Genomic DNA, 14,628 nt, shown 5'->3' with positions numbered 1-14,628 from the left:
CACCTCCTCTTTCATACAAAGTGCTCCCACTGTTTCCCACTAAGTGATGCACTCACCAGATTTGTTTGACCCCTTAAAAGGGAGTTCCAGCCTGTGAAAAAAAAAATACTGTAGCTGCTGACTTTTAATATAAGAACACTTACAGTATCTCTCAAAAGTGAGTATACCCCTCACATTTTTGTAAATATTTTATTATAACTTTTCATGTGACAACACCAATGAAATGATACTTTGCTACAATGTAAAGTAGTGAGTGTACAGCTTGCATAACAGTTTAAATTCGCTGTCCCCTCAAAATAACTCTACACACAGCCATTATTATCTAAACTGCTGGCAACAAAAGTGAGTACAGGCATACCCCACTTTTAAGTGCACAATGGGATTTATTCACTAAAGCTGGAAAGTGCAAAATCAGGCTCTAGAAACCAATGAGCTTCCAAGTTTTATTACCAAAGCTTAATTGAACAAGCTGGGGTTAGAAGCTCATTGGTTTCTATGCAGAAGTGAACCTGATTTTGCACTTTCCAGCTTTAGTAAATAAATCCCATTGTGTACTTAAAAGTGGGGTATGCCTGTACATCCCTAAGTGAAAATATCCAAATTGGGCCCAATTAGCTATTCCCCCAACCCCCCCCCCCCCCCCATGTCGTATGACTCATTATTGTTACAAGGTCTCGTGTGTGAATGGGGAGCAGGTGTGTTAAATTTGGTGTAATCGTGCTGAGTCTCTCATACTGGTCGCTGGAATTTCAACATAGCAGCTCACGGCAAAGAACTCTCTGAGCATCTGAAAAAGAGAATTTTACATAAAGATGGCCTAGGCTATAAGAAGATTGCCAAGACCCTGAAACTGAGCTGCAGCATGGTGGCCAAGATCATACAGTGGTTTAAGACAGGTCCCACTCAGAGCAGTACTCACCATGGTTGACCAAAGAAGTTGAGTGCACCTGCTCAGCGTCATATCCAGAGGTTGTATTTGGGAAATAGATGTATGAGTGCTGCCAGCATTGCTGCAAAGGTTGAAGGGGTGGGGGGTCAGTGCTCAGACCACGCCGCACACTACATCAAATTGGTCTGCATGGCTGTTGTCCCAGAACAAAACCTCTTCTAAAGATGATGCACAAGAAAGCCCACAAACAGTTTGCTGAAGACAAGCAGACTAAGAACATGGATTATTGGAATCATGTCCTGTGGTCTGATGAAACCAAGATAAACTTATATGGTTCATATGGTGTCAAGCGTGTGTCGCAGCAACCGGGTCTCTAACATCCATGAGTTCCGTGATGTCATCATGGAGAAGTGGAAGAGGAGTCCAGTGGCAACCTGTGAAACTCTGGTGAACTCCATGCCCAAGAGGGTTAAGGCAGTGCTGAAAAATAATAGTGGCCACACAAAATATTGACACTTGGGCCCAATTTGAAGCTTTTCACTTAGGGATGTACTCACTTTTGTTGCCAGTGGTTTAGACATGAATGGCTGTGTGTTGAGTTATTTTGAGGGGACAGCAAATTTACACTGTTATACAAGCTGTACACTCACTACTTTACATTGTAGCAAAGTGTTGTCACATGAAAAGATAGAATAAAATATTTACAAAAATGTGAGGGGTGTACTTACTTTTGTGAGATACTGTAACTGTCCAGGGATCCCGCGATGTCGGCACCCCAAGCCGATCCAGGTACAGGTGCCGGCATCTTCACTAAGGTAAACAGGAAGTTAAGCCTTGCGGCTTGATAGATTGTTTCCTACTGCGCATGCGTGAGTCTCCCTGCACTTTCTGAATGGTCCCACTGACTTCTGCGACCTTTGTGTCTCCCAGTGGGGGGGGGGGGGGGGGAAGGGGCCGGAAGTTTTTGCATCATTGTATGATGATTTTACACGGAAGTGGGAGCGGATACCACCTGGTTTTGACAAGTATTCACTCCCCCTGAAAAGTGCCAAATATGGAGGCGAGAAGGGGGGGGGGGGGGGAAGCAGAGCTAGGTAGGTCAGAGACAGCTTTTTCAATACACAGTGGGTATAGAAAAGAATCACCTCCCTTTAAAATAATTACATATTTGTTGCTCTGCTCCCTGAAATGAAGACAGACATGGTTTTTGTTTTATTCAGCTGTATTTACTAGTGCAACTTATAACATCCAAGTTAAAGATATAACACCAACATGTCAGGAAAAAAAATAGTCAAAAACAGAACCACTGAGTTGGAAAAAGTATCACCTTATGTCAGTATTTTGTTGGACCACATTTGGCTTTAATTACAACCTTTAGTCTGTTGGGATACGTCTCTACTAACTTAGCACATCTAGATAATTTTTGCCCACTCTTCTTTGCAGAACTTCTCAAGTTCAGTTAAATTTGATGGTGACCACTTGTGGCCTGCAGTCTTTAAGTCATTCCACAGATTTTCAATGGGGTTTAAGTCTGGGCTCAGATTAGGCAATGCAAGGACATTCACCTTTTTCTCCTTAAACCACTCCACTCCTTAATCCAGTACAGCTCACCATCCAAATAACACCATTCCTACAGTAAAGCATTGAGGTGGTAATATCTTGGGGGGAGAACCTCTGGGGAAATCTTGGATGGAAAAGGTCCTGGGGGTCCTAGTAGAGGATAGGCTTAGCAATAGCATGCAATTCCAAGCTGCTGCTAACAAAGCAAATAGAATATTGGCATGCATTAAAAAGGGGATTAATTCCAGAGATAAAACAATAATTCTCCCGCTCTATAAGACTCTGGTCCGGCCGCACCCGCTATCCAGTTCTGGGCACCAGTCCTCATGAAGGATGTACTAGAAATGGAACGAGCAAAAAGAAGGGCAACAAAGCTAATAAAGGGTCTGGAGGATATTAGTTATGAGGAAAGGTTGCGAGCACTGAATTTATTCTCTCTGGAGAAGAGATACTTGAGAGAGAATATGATTTCTACAAATACCATACTGGTGACCCCACAATAGGGATAAAACTTTTTTGCAGAAGGGAGTTTAACCTCCCTGGCGGTATGATTAGTTCTGATTTTAGGTGCTGAAAGCGGTACAATTATTTTGCATGGAAATTTGGCGTTTTATATTGTAGGCCTGCAATTCTTAGGAATAACTCTCTTAAATCTGTTCAAACAAGAGTCTAGTAGATATCCCGGGTATGATACATTTTATAATATAATAAATTATAATAAAAATTATTCAATAATGTAATCAAATCCAAAAACACTGAAATTTGCTCATTTGCAGAATTGTCGCTGTCATTAGATTTAGTGTTTGATGACAAATTTCCCCACAAATCGCTATCGCTCAATTCTGCAAGTGATTATAATTTATTATCGCTGTTTTCTAGTTGGTCTGAAATCACTTTTGACAAAAAGGGACAGTTTTTGGTTGCTATGAGCAATCTCCAAATTCCAGGCAGAAAAAACAGTATTTATAATATAAAAGTGCATGCAGGGCACTGGACAGACCACTAGGGACAAAGGGGGTGTGTATTTTTTTTATACAGTACTGTAATCTGTAAGTAACTTCTCCCTGTATCCAGCGATGCGGTCCCAAGTCTGGCTCAGGGTTACCGCTTATGGTACTGAAATCCCAACCCGAGCCAGACTCAGGATCTCCGCCAGGGAGGTTAACAAGACTTGTGGCCACTCATTAAAATTGGGAGAAAAGAGGTTTAACCTTAAACTACATAGAGGGTTCTTTACTGTAAGAGTAGCAAGGATGTGGAATCCCCTTCCATAGGTGTTGGTCTCAGCGAGGGGCATTGATAGTTTCAAGAATCTATTAGGTAAGCACCTGAACGACCGCAACACACAGGTATATACAATGTAATACTGACATATAATCACACACATAGGTTGGACTTGATGGACTTGTGCCTTTTTTCAACCTCGCCTACTATGTAACTATGTATATGTAACTGGTATGAGGGTGTTTCTCTGCAGCAGGGACTGGAGCATTGTCAGGATAGAAGAAAAATGGATGGGGCAAAATACCGTCAAATTCTTGAGTTGAAAATCTGCTGCCCTCTATCAGAAAGTTATCAGTGGGAAGAAAGTTTACCTTCCAACATGACAATGATGCCCTTTTATGGCTTAGTCAGAGCCCAGACTTAAATCACATTGAAAATCTGTGGAATGACTTGAAGGCTGCAGTCCACAAACAATCACCTTTAAATATATTGCAATGTCTAGATGTGCCAAGTTAGTAGAGACATATTCCAACAGACTTAACGGTCTAATTAAAGCAAAGGGAAGTTCAACAAATTACTGACATAAGGGGGATGATCCTTTTTCCAACTGACATGATGGTGTTATATCTTTCACTTGGATGTTATAAGTTGCACTCATAAATACAGCTGGATAAAACAAAAATTTTGCCTGTCTTCTTTTCAGGCTGCAAAGCAAAAAAATTTGATTATTTTAAAGGGGATTGATTCTTTTCTGTACCCACTGTAGTATCATTGGGCAGCCTTCCACACATCCCCTCCACTATACAGGCCACTTTATTTCTACATATTCCACGCCACCATTCCAAGAGATAGACAACAAAAAATTTACCATCGTATAGTATTCTTTATTTAAACCACCCAAAAATGTGCACTCAAATATTAAAATATACATAACATATATAATATAGAAATAAATATATAAACATAGGTCATGGATCTGACTGCCTGTGTACTCAGGGCTGCTTGCCCTACCTCCTGTTTTGGTTCCAATATGCGTTCCACCAGCCTCAAGTTATGTTGGTGGAAATTACATCACATACCTTAGCCCCGCCGAACACATTTGCTGACATTCTCAGAGACAGATGGTCCTTGCATGTACAATCAGCAGCAATACATGGTCTCTCCTAACTAACAAATATTTTAAAAATAAATACATTTCATTAAATATTTAAAACAATATTAAATATATCAATTAAATACTTGGGGGTAAAAGATTGCTAAACAAATTTTCTAGAAAATATATACTTTATAAATATAAGTAAATAAATAAGTAAAAAAATAATAATAACTGCTAAGGCGCCTAATTCATATATCCAGCAGGTTTCAAACTGTGATACAATTTTTTAAGATTGAATCCTCTCCAGTTGCTTGTGAGTCTATCTATCCCATAAAATACTAATCTTCTTGTATCACAATTGTGAACATCTCTAAAATGAATCAAAACCCTAAGCTTTTTGAAACCCTTTTTTATATTGTTTATACACTGAGCAAAATTTATCATAAGCTGAACTCAAATATCTACAACTTTTTCTATGTGCACAAAAGGCCTATTTATCTCAAATATTGTTCACAAATCTGTCTAAATCTGTGTTAGTGAGCTCTTCACCTTTGCTGAGATAATCCATCCACCTCATAGGTGTGGCATATCAAGATGCTGATTAGACAGCATGAATATTACACAGGTGTGCCTTAGGCTGACCACAATAAAAGGCTATGCTACAGTAAAATGTGCAGTTTTATCACAGAGCCTAATGCCATAGATGTTGCAAGTTTTTAAGGAGCGTGAAATTGGCATGCTGACTGCAGGAATGTCCACCAGAGCTGTTGCCCTTGAATTGAATGTTCATTTCTCTACCATAAGCCATCTCCAAAGGCATTGCAGAGAATTTGGCACTACATTCATCCGGCCTTACAAACGCAGATCACGTGTAACCACACCAGCCTAGGACCTCCACTTCCAGCATCTTCACCTCCAAGATCGTCTGAGACCAGCCACTCGGGCAGCTGTTGCAATAATCGGTTTGCATAACCAAAGAATTTCTGCACAAACTGTCAGAAACCGTCTCAGGGACGCTCATCTGCATGCTTGTCATGCTCATCGGGGTCTCGACCTGCCTGCAGTTCGTAGTCGTAACTGAATTGAGTTGGCGAATTCTCACATTCAATGGCGTCTGGCACTTTGGAGGTGTTCTCTTCATGGATGAATCCCAGTTTTCACTGTACAGGGCGGATGGCAGACAGTGTGTATGGCGTTGGGTGAGCGGTTTGCTGATATTAACATTGTGGATTGAGTGGCTCATGGTGACGATGGGGTTATGGTATGGGCATGCCTATACTATGGAAAACAAACACAGGTGCATTTTATTGATGCCATTTTGAATGCACAGAGATACCATGACGAGAACCCGGGGCCCATTGTTGTGCCATTCATCCACGACCATCACCTCATGTTGCAGCTTGATAATGCACGGCTCCATGTTACAAGCATATGTACACAGTTCGTGGAAGCTGAAAACATCATAGTTCTTGCATGGCCAGTAAACTCACCAGACATGTTACCCATTGAGCATGTTTGGGATTCTTGGATTGGCGTATACGACAGTGTGTTACAGTTCCTGCCAATATCTAGCAACTTCGCACAACCTGATCAACTCTATGTGAAGGAGATGTGCTGCACTGCATGAGGCAAATGGTGGTCACACCAGATACTGACTGGTTTTTGGCCCCCAATACAGTAAAACTGCACATTTTAGAATGGCCTTTTATTGTGGCCAGCCTAAGGCACACCTGTGCAATAATCATGCTAATCATGCTAATAATCAGCATCTTGATATGCCATACCTGTGAGGTGGATGGAATATATCAGTAAAGGAGAAGTACTCACTAGTACTCACTAAGACCTCTTTCACACGGGGCGGATCAGTAAAGATCCGCCCCCGTGATGATCCGCTCGCTCAGCAGGGATCGCTCCGTTGTCCCCGCTGAGCCGGCTGCGGACAGGGCAGTCTCCGCAGACACCCGCTATCCCATAGGGATGAATGTATGGCCCGTATTTCATCCGCAAACGGATGGATGAAATACGGACATACCATCCGCATGTGTGAAAGGGGCCTAACACAGATTTGTGAACAATATTTGAGAGAAATGGGCCTTTTGTGTGCTTAGAAAAAGACATAGATCTTTAAGTTCAGCTCATTATAAATAGGAGCAAACACAAAAGTGTTGCGTTTATAATTTTGCCCAGTGTATCAGTGTATATATATATGTCATTTGGGTGCTATAACAGGAAATAAATGTTTTTTATGCTTCCGCTTACTGTTCCTTGAGGCGAATTCTGTTTTTTTTTTTCTTTCTTTATTATGAATAGTTTTACAGGAATGCATCTTTTACACCTTAACCACTTGCTTACTGGGCACCTAAACCCCCCTCCTGCCCAGACCAATTTTCAGCTTTTAGCGCTGTCACACTTTTAATGACAATTGTGCGGTCATGCTAAACTGTACCCAAATTTCCCACAAATAGAGCTTTCTTTTGGTGGTATTTGATAACCTGTGAGTATTTTATTTTTTGTTAAAAAAAAAAATTAAGTTTAAAAAAAAAATACAAAACCATTTTATATTTTGTTAATAAATTTTGCAAACAGGTAATTTTTCTCCTTCATTGATGTATGCTGATGAGGCTGCACTGATGGGCACTGATAAGGCAGCACTGATGAGCACTGATAAGGTGGCACTGGTAGGCACTGATAGGGGGAATTGGTGGGTACTGATGGGTGGCACTGATGGGCGGAACTGAATGGTATTGATAGGTGGCACTGAAGGGCACTAATAGGTAGGTGGCACTGGTAGGTGAAACTGATAGGCAGCACTGCTAGGTGGCACTGATGAGGCACTGATTTGCACCACTGGTGGGCATTGATAGGTGGCACTCGTGGGCATTAATAGATGGCACTGATTGTTGGCACTGTTATGCACTGGTGGGCACTGATTTGTGGCACTGTGGGCACTGGCAGGCAGTACTGGTTGGCACAGATGAGGTGGCTTCGCTGCTTCCTCTTCAGCTGTCCCTTGCACATCGCTGACAGTGTGAGGAGAAAAAAAAAGACTACTGATGTTCTGTTAACATCATGTGCTAAGGCGCTGGGATCGACCCCTTACTCCGATCTGTGATCACCCAAGTCTCAATGACTCGGTGATCACAGTGCACCTCCCTGCAGGGCACCCCGGCAAAGTAGGTCCGCGCTGTAGCTGTCATTCGGCTATATAGGGTTAAAACATTTTTTATCCAAAAAAGCTACTGTTTTTCTAGGTGGATTAATGACATGATGCACTATTTTAGTTCTTAGATCTACTACCAGGGCTCGAGTCCTGCGGGAACGTATGGGAACGGCGTTCCCGTACTATTTCCACAACGGGAACGCCGTTCCCATTAGCCGCCTGAGTAGCCCGCCGCCAGAGCATAGCCCGCCGCTCCTCTGCCGCCCGAGTGACTGGTTGCTAGGCTAGGGCCGCTCCGCGTCTAGCAACCGGTCACATGACGTCTGTCGTACACGTGGGCACGCACTGCAGTCAGTGGGCAGTGCGCATACGGCCTCCAGCGCAGCCAGCGGCAGACACACGTCGCTGGGATACGGACTGTCTCCTCCCTCCCCTCTACCCAGTGCTCTCCCGAGAAGTAAACCAGGTTAGTCACTAGCACTCTGCATTACTCCGCCAATACTCTGCAATACCCCACCAATACTCTGCATTACTGCACCAATACTCTGCATTACTCAATACTCTGCAATACCCCGCCAATACTCTGCATTACTCCACCAATACTCTGCATTACTCAATACTCTGCAATACCCAGCCGATACTCTGCATTACTCCATTAATACTCTGCATTACCCCGCCAATACTCTGCATTACTCCGCCAATACTCTGCATTACTCCGCCAATACTCTGCATTACTCCGCCAATACTCTGCATTACTCCACCAATACTCTGCATTACTCCACCAATACTCCGCCAATACTCTGCATTACTCCACCAATACTCCGCCAATACTCTGCATTACTCCACCAATACTCTGCATTACCCAATACTCTGCAATACCCCGCCAATACTCTGCATTATCCACCAATACTCCGCCAATACTCTGCATTACTCCACTAATACTCTGCATTACCCAATACTCTGCAATACCCTGCCAATACTCTGCATTACTCCACCAATACTCTGCATTACTCCACCAATACTCTGCATTACTCCACCAATACTTTGCTATACTCTGCCAATACTCTGAATTACTCCACCAATACTCTGCAATACCCCGACAATACTCTGCATTACCCAATACTCTGCAATACCCTGCCAATACTCTGCATTACTCCACCAATACTCTGCATTACTCCACCAATACTCCGCCAATACTCCACCAATACTCCACCAATACTCTGCATTACTCCACCAATACTTTGCTATACCCTGCCAATACTCTGAATTACTCCACCAATACTCTGCAATACCCCGACAATACTCTGCATTACCCAATACTCTGCAATACCAATACTCCGCCAATACTCTGCATTACTCCACCAATACTCTGCATTACTCCACCAATACTTTGCTATACCCTGCCAATACTCTTAATTACTCCACCAATACTCTGCAATACCCCGACAATACTCTGCATTACCCAATACTCTGCAATACCCCGCCAATACTCTGCATTACCCAATACTCTGCAATACCCCGCCAATACTCTGCATTACCCAATACTCTGCAATACCCCGCCAATACTCTGCATTACCCTGCCAATACTCTGCAATACCCTGCCAATACTCTGCAATACCCTGCCAATACTCCGCATTACCCAATACTCTGCATTACCCAATACTCTGCAATACCCCGCCAATACTCTGCAATACCCTACCAATACTCTGCAATACCCAATAGTCTGCAATACCCTGCCAATACTCTGCAATACCCTGCCAATACTCTGCATTAACCAATACTCTGCAATACCCTGCCAATACTCTGCAATACCCAGCCAATACTCTGCAATACCCTGCCAATACTCTGCAATACCCTGCCAATACTCTGCATTACCCAATACTCTGCAATTCCCTGCCAATACTCTGCAATACCCAGCCAATACTCTGCAATACCCTGCCAATACTCTGCAATACCCTGCCAATACTCTGCATTACGCAATACTCTGCATTACCCAATACTCTGCAACACCCTGCCAATACTCCGCAATACCCAATACTCTGCATTACCCAATACGCTGAAATACCCTGCCAGCACTCTGCAATACCATGCCAATACTCTGCAATACCATGCCAATACTCTGCAATACATACCCTGCCAATACTCTGCAATACATACCCTGCCAATACTCTGCAATACCCTGCCAATACTCTGCAATACCCTGCCAATACTCTGCAATACATACCCTGCCAATACTCTGCAATACATACCCTGCCAATACTTAAGCGGGTGAGCGGTTTGCTGATATTAACATTGTGGATTGAGTGGCTCATGGTGACGATGGGGTTATGGTATGGGCATGCCTATACTATGGAAAACAAACACAGGTGCATTTTATTGATGCCATTTTGAATGCACAGAGATACCATGACGAGAACCCGGGGCCCATTGTTGTGCCATTCATCCACGACCATCACCTCATGTTGCAGCTTGATAATGCACGGCTCCATGTTACAAGCATATGTACACAGTTCGTGGAAGCTGAAAACATCATAGTTCTTGCATGGCCAGTAAACTCACCAGACATGTTACCCATTGAGCATGTTTGGGATTCTTGGATTGGCGTATACGACAGTGTGTTACAGTTCCTGCCAATATCTAGCAACTTCGCACAACCTGATCAACTCTATGTGAAGGAGATGTGCTGCACTGCATGAGGCAAATGGTGGTCACACCAGATACTGACTGTTTTTTGGCCCCCAATACAGTAAAACTGCACATTTTAGAATGGCCTTTTATTGTGGCCAGCCTAAGGCACACCTGTGCAATAATCATGCTAATCATGCTAATAATCAGCATCTTGATATGCCATACCTGTGAGGTGGATGGAATATATCAGTAAAGGAGAAGTACTCACTAGTACTCACTAAGGCCTCTTTCACACGGGGCGGATCAGTAAAGATCCGCCCCCGTGATGATCCGCTCGCTCAGCAGGGATCGCTCCGTTGTCCCCGCTGAGCCGGCTGCGGACAGGGCGGTCTCCGCACACTGTGCGGGGACCGCCCTGTCAGCTCTCCGCTCTCCTCTATGGGGATCGGACGAGCACGGACCGTGTGTCCGTGTTCATCCGATCCGCTCTGCAGACGGACAGAAAAATAGGATTTTCCTCCATCTGCAGAATCGGACATTTGCGGAGGCGGACAATAGCGGGTGTCTGCGGATGCTCATCCGCAGACACCCGCTATCCCATAGGGATGAATGTATGGCCCGTATTTCATCCGCAAACGGATGGATGAAATACGGACATACCATCCGCATGTCTGAAAGGGGCCTAACACAGATTTGTGAACAATATTTGAGAGAAATGGGCCTTTTGTGTGCTTAGAAAAAGACATAGATCTTTAAGTTCAGCTCATTATAAATAGGAGCAAACACAAAAGTGTTGCGTTTATAATTTTGCCCAGTGTATCAGTGTATATATATGTCATTTGGGTGCTATAACAGGAAATAAATGTTTTTTATGCTTCCGCTTACTGTTCCTTGAGGCGAATTCTGTTTTTTTTTTTTTCTTTCTTTATTATGAATAGTTTTACAGGAATGCATCTTTTACACCTTAACCACTTGCTTACTGGGCACCTAAACCCCCCTCCTGCCCAGACCAATTTTCAGCTTTTAGCGCTGTCACACTTTTAATGACAATTGTGCGGTCATGCTAAACTGTACCCAAATTTCCCACAAATAGAGCTTTCTTTTGGTGGTATTTGATAACCTGTGAGTATTTTATTTTTTGTTAAAAAAAAAAAAATTAAGTTTAAAAAAAAATACAAAACCATTTTATATTTTGTTAATAAATTTTGCAAACAGGTAATTTTTCTCCTTCATTGATGTATGCTGATGAGGCTGCACTGATGGGCACTGATAAGGCAGCACTGATGAGCACTGATAAGGTGGCACTGGTAGGCACTGATAGGGGGAATTTGTGGGTACTGATGGGTGGCACTGATGGGCGGAACTGAATGGTATTGATAGGTGGCACTGAAGGGCACTAATAGGTAGGTGGCACTGGTAGGTGAAACTGATAGGCAGCACTGCTAGGTGGCACTGATGAGGCACTGATTTGCACCACTGGTGGGCATTGATAGGTGGCACTCGTGGGCATTAATAGATGGCACTGATTGTTGGCACTGTTATGCACTGGTGGGCACTGATTTGTGGCACTGTGGGCACTGGCAGGCAGTACTGGTTGGCACAGATGAGGTGGCTTCGCTGCTTCCTCTTCAGCTGTCCCTTGCACATCGCTGACAGTGTGAGGAGAAAAAAAAAGACTACTGATGTTCTGTTAACATCATGTGCTAAGGGGCTGGGATCGACCCCTTACTCCGATCTGTGATCACCCAAGTCTCAATGACTCGGTGATCACAGTGCACCTCCCTGCAGGGCACCCCGGCAAAGTAGGTCCGCGCTGTAGCTGTCATTCGGCTATATAGGGTTAAAACATTTTTTATCCAAAAAAGCTACTGTTTTTCTAGGTGGATTAATGACACGATGCACTATTTTAGTTCTTAGATCTACTACCAGGGCTCGAGTCCTGCGGGAATGCATGGGAACGGCGTTCCCGTACTATTTCCACAACGGGAACGCCGTTCCCATTAGCCGCCTGAGTAGCCCGCCGCCAGAGCATAGCCCGCCGCTCCTCTGCCGCCCGAGTGACTGGTTGCTAGGCTAGGGCCGCTCCGCGTCTAGCAACCGGTCACATGACGTCTGTCGTACACGTGGGCACGCACTGCAGTCAGTGGGCAGTGCGCATACGGCCTCCAGCGCAGCCAGCGGCAGACACACGTCGCTGGGATACGGACTGTCTCCTCCCTCCCCTCTACCCAGTGCTCTCCCGAGAAGTAAACCAGGTTAGTCACTAGCACTCTGCATTACTCCGCCAATACTCTGCAATACCCCACCAATACTCTGCATTACTGCACCAATACTCTGCATTACTCAATACTCTGCAATACCCCGCCAATACTCTGCATTACTCCACCAATACTCTGCATTACTCAATACTCTGCAATACCCAGCCGATACTCTGCATTACTCCATTAATACTCTGCATTACCCCGCCAATACTCTGCATTACTCCGCCAATACTCTGCATTACTCCGCCAATACTCTGCATTACTCCGCCAATACTCTGCATTACTCCACCAATACTCTGCATTACTCCACCAATACTCCGCCAATACTCTGCATTACTCCACCAATACTCCGCCAATACTCTGCATTACTCCACCAATACTCTGCATTACCCAATAATCTGCAATACCCCGCCAATACTCTGCATTATCCACCAATACTCCGCCAATACTCTGCATTACTCCACTAATACTCTGCATTACCCAATACTCTGCAATACCCTGCCAATACTCTGCATTACTCCACCAATACTCTGCATTACTCCACCAATACTCTGCATTACTCCACCAATACTCCGCCAATACTCCACCAATACTCCGCCAATACTCTGCATTACTCCACCAATACTCTGCATTACTCCACCAATACTTTGCTATACTCTGCCAATACTCTGAATTACTCCACCAATACTCTTCAATACCCCGACAATACTCTGCATTACCCAATACTCTGCAATACCCTGCCAATACTCTGCATTACTCCACCAATACTCTGCATTACTCCACCAATACTCCGCCAATACTCCACCAATACTCCACCAATACTCTGCATTACTCCACCAATACTTTGCTATACCCTGCCAATACTCTGAATTACTCCACCAATACTCTGCAATACCCCGCCAATACTCTGCATTACCCAATACTCTGCAATACCAATACTCCGCCAATACTCTGCATTACTCCACCAATACTCTGCATTACTCCACCAATACTTTGCTATACCCTGCCAATACTCTGAATTACTCCACCAATACTCTGCAATACCCCGACAATACTCTGCATTACCCAATACTCTGCAATACCCCGCCAATACTCTGCATTACCCAATACTCTGCAATACCCCGCCAATACTCTGCATTACCCAATACTCTGCAATACCCCGCCAATACTCTGCATTACCCTGCCAATACTCTGCAATACCCTGCCAATACTCTGCAATACCCTGCCAATACTCCGCATTACCCAATACTCTGCATTACCCAATACTCTGCAATACCCCGCCAATACTCTGCAATACCCTGCCAATACTCTGCAATACCCAATACTCTGCAATACTCTGCAATACCCTGCCAATACTCTGCATTACCCAATACTCTGCAATACCCTGCCAATACTCTGCAATACCCAGCCAATACTCTGCAATACCCTGCCAATACTCTGCAATACCCTGCCAATACTCTGCATTACCCAATACTCTGCAATTCCCTGCCAATACTCTGCAATACCCAGCCAATACTCTGCAATACCCTGCCAATACTCTGCAATACCCTGCCAATACTCTGCATTACGCAATACTCTGCATTACCCAATACTCTGCAACACCCTGCCAATACTCCGCAATACCCAATACTCTGCATTACCCAATACGCTGAAATACCCTGCCAGCACTCTGCAATACCATGCCAATACTCTGCAATACATACCCTGCCATTACTCTGCAATACCCTGCCAATACTCTGCAATACATACCCTGCCAATACTCTGCAATACCCTGCCAATACTCTGCAATACATACCCTGCCAATACTCTG

At 44.1% G+C, this 14,628-nt stretch overlaps 1 protein-coding gene across 4 annotated transcripts in view; it reads left to right on the top strand.

Moving 5' to 3' along the window:
- Positions 1 to 14,628, top strand: part of ACSL6 (acyl-CoA synthetase long chain family member 6) — a 342,759-nt gene that overhangs the window by 316,800 nt on the left and 11,331 nt on the right. The gene's annotated exons all lie outside the window — the stretch shown is intronic.

The sequence above is a fragment of the Lithobates pipiens genome, unplaced genomic scaffold (genome assembly GCF_037356315.1).
Source record: "Lithobates pipiens isolate NorthernLeopardFrog02 unplaced genomic scaffold, aLitPip1_a1.2 Scaffold_8, whole genome shotgun sequence".
Classification (NCBI taxonomy): domain Eukaryota; kingdom Metazoa; phylum Chordata; class Amphibia; order Anura; family Ranidae; genus Lithobates; species Lithobates pipiens.
The sequence above is the reverse complement of the archived record's forward strand: the minus strand, read 5'-3'. Positions and strand labels throughout refer to the sequence as shown.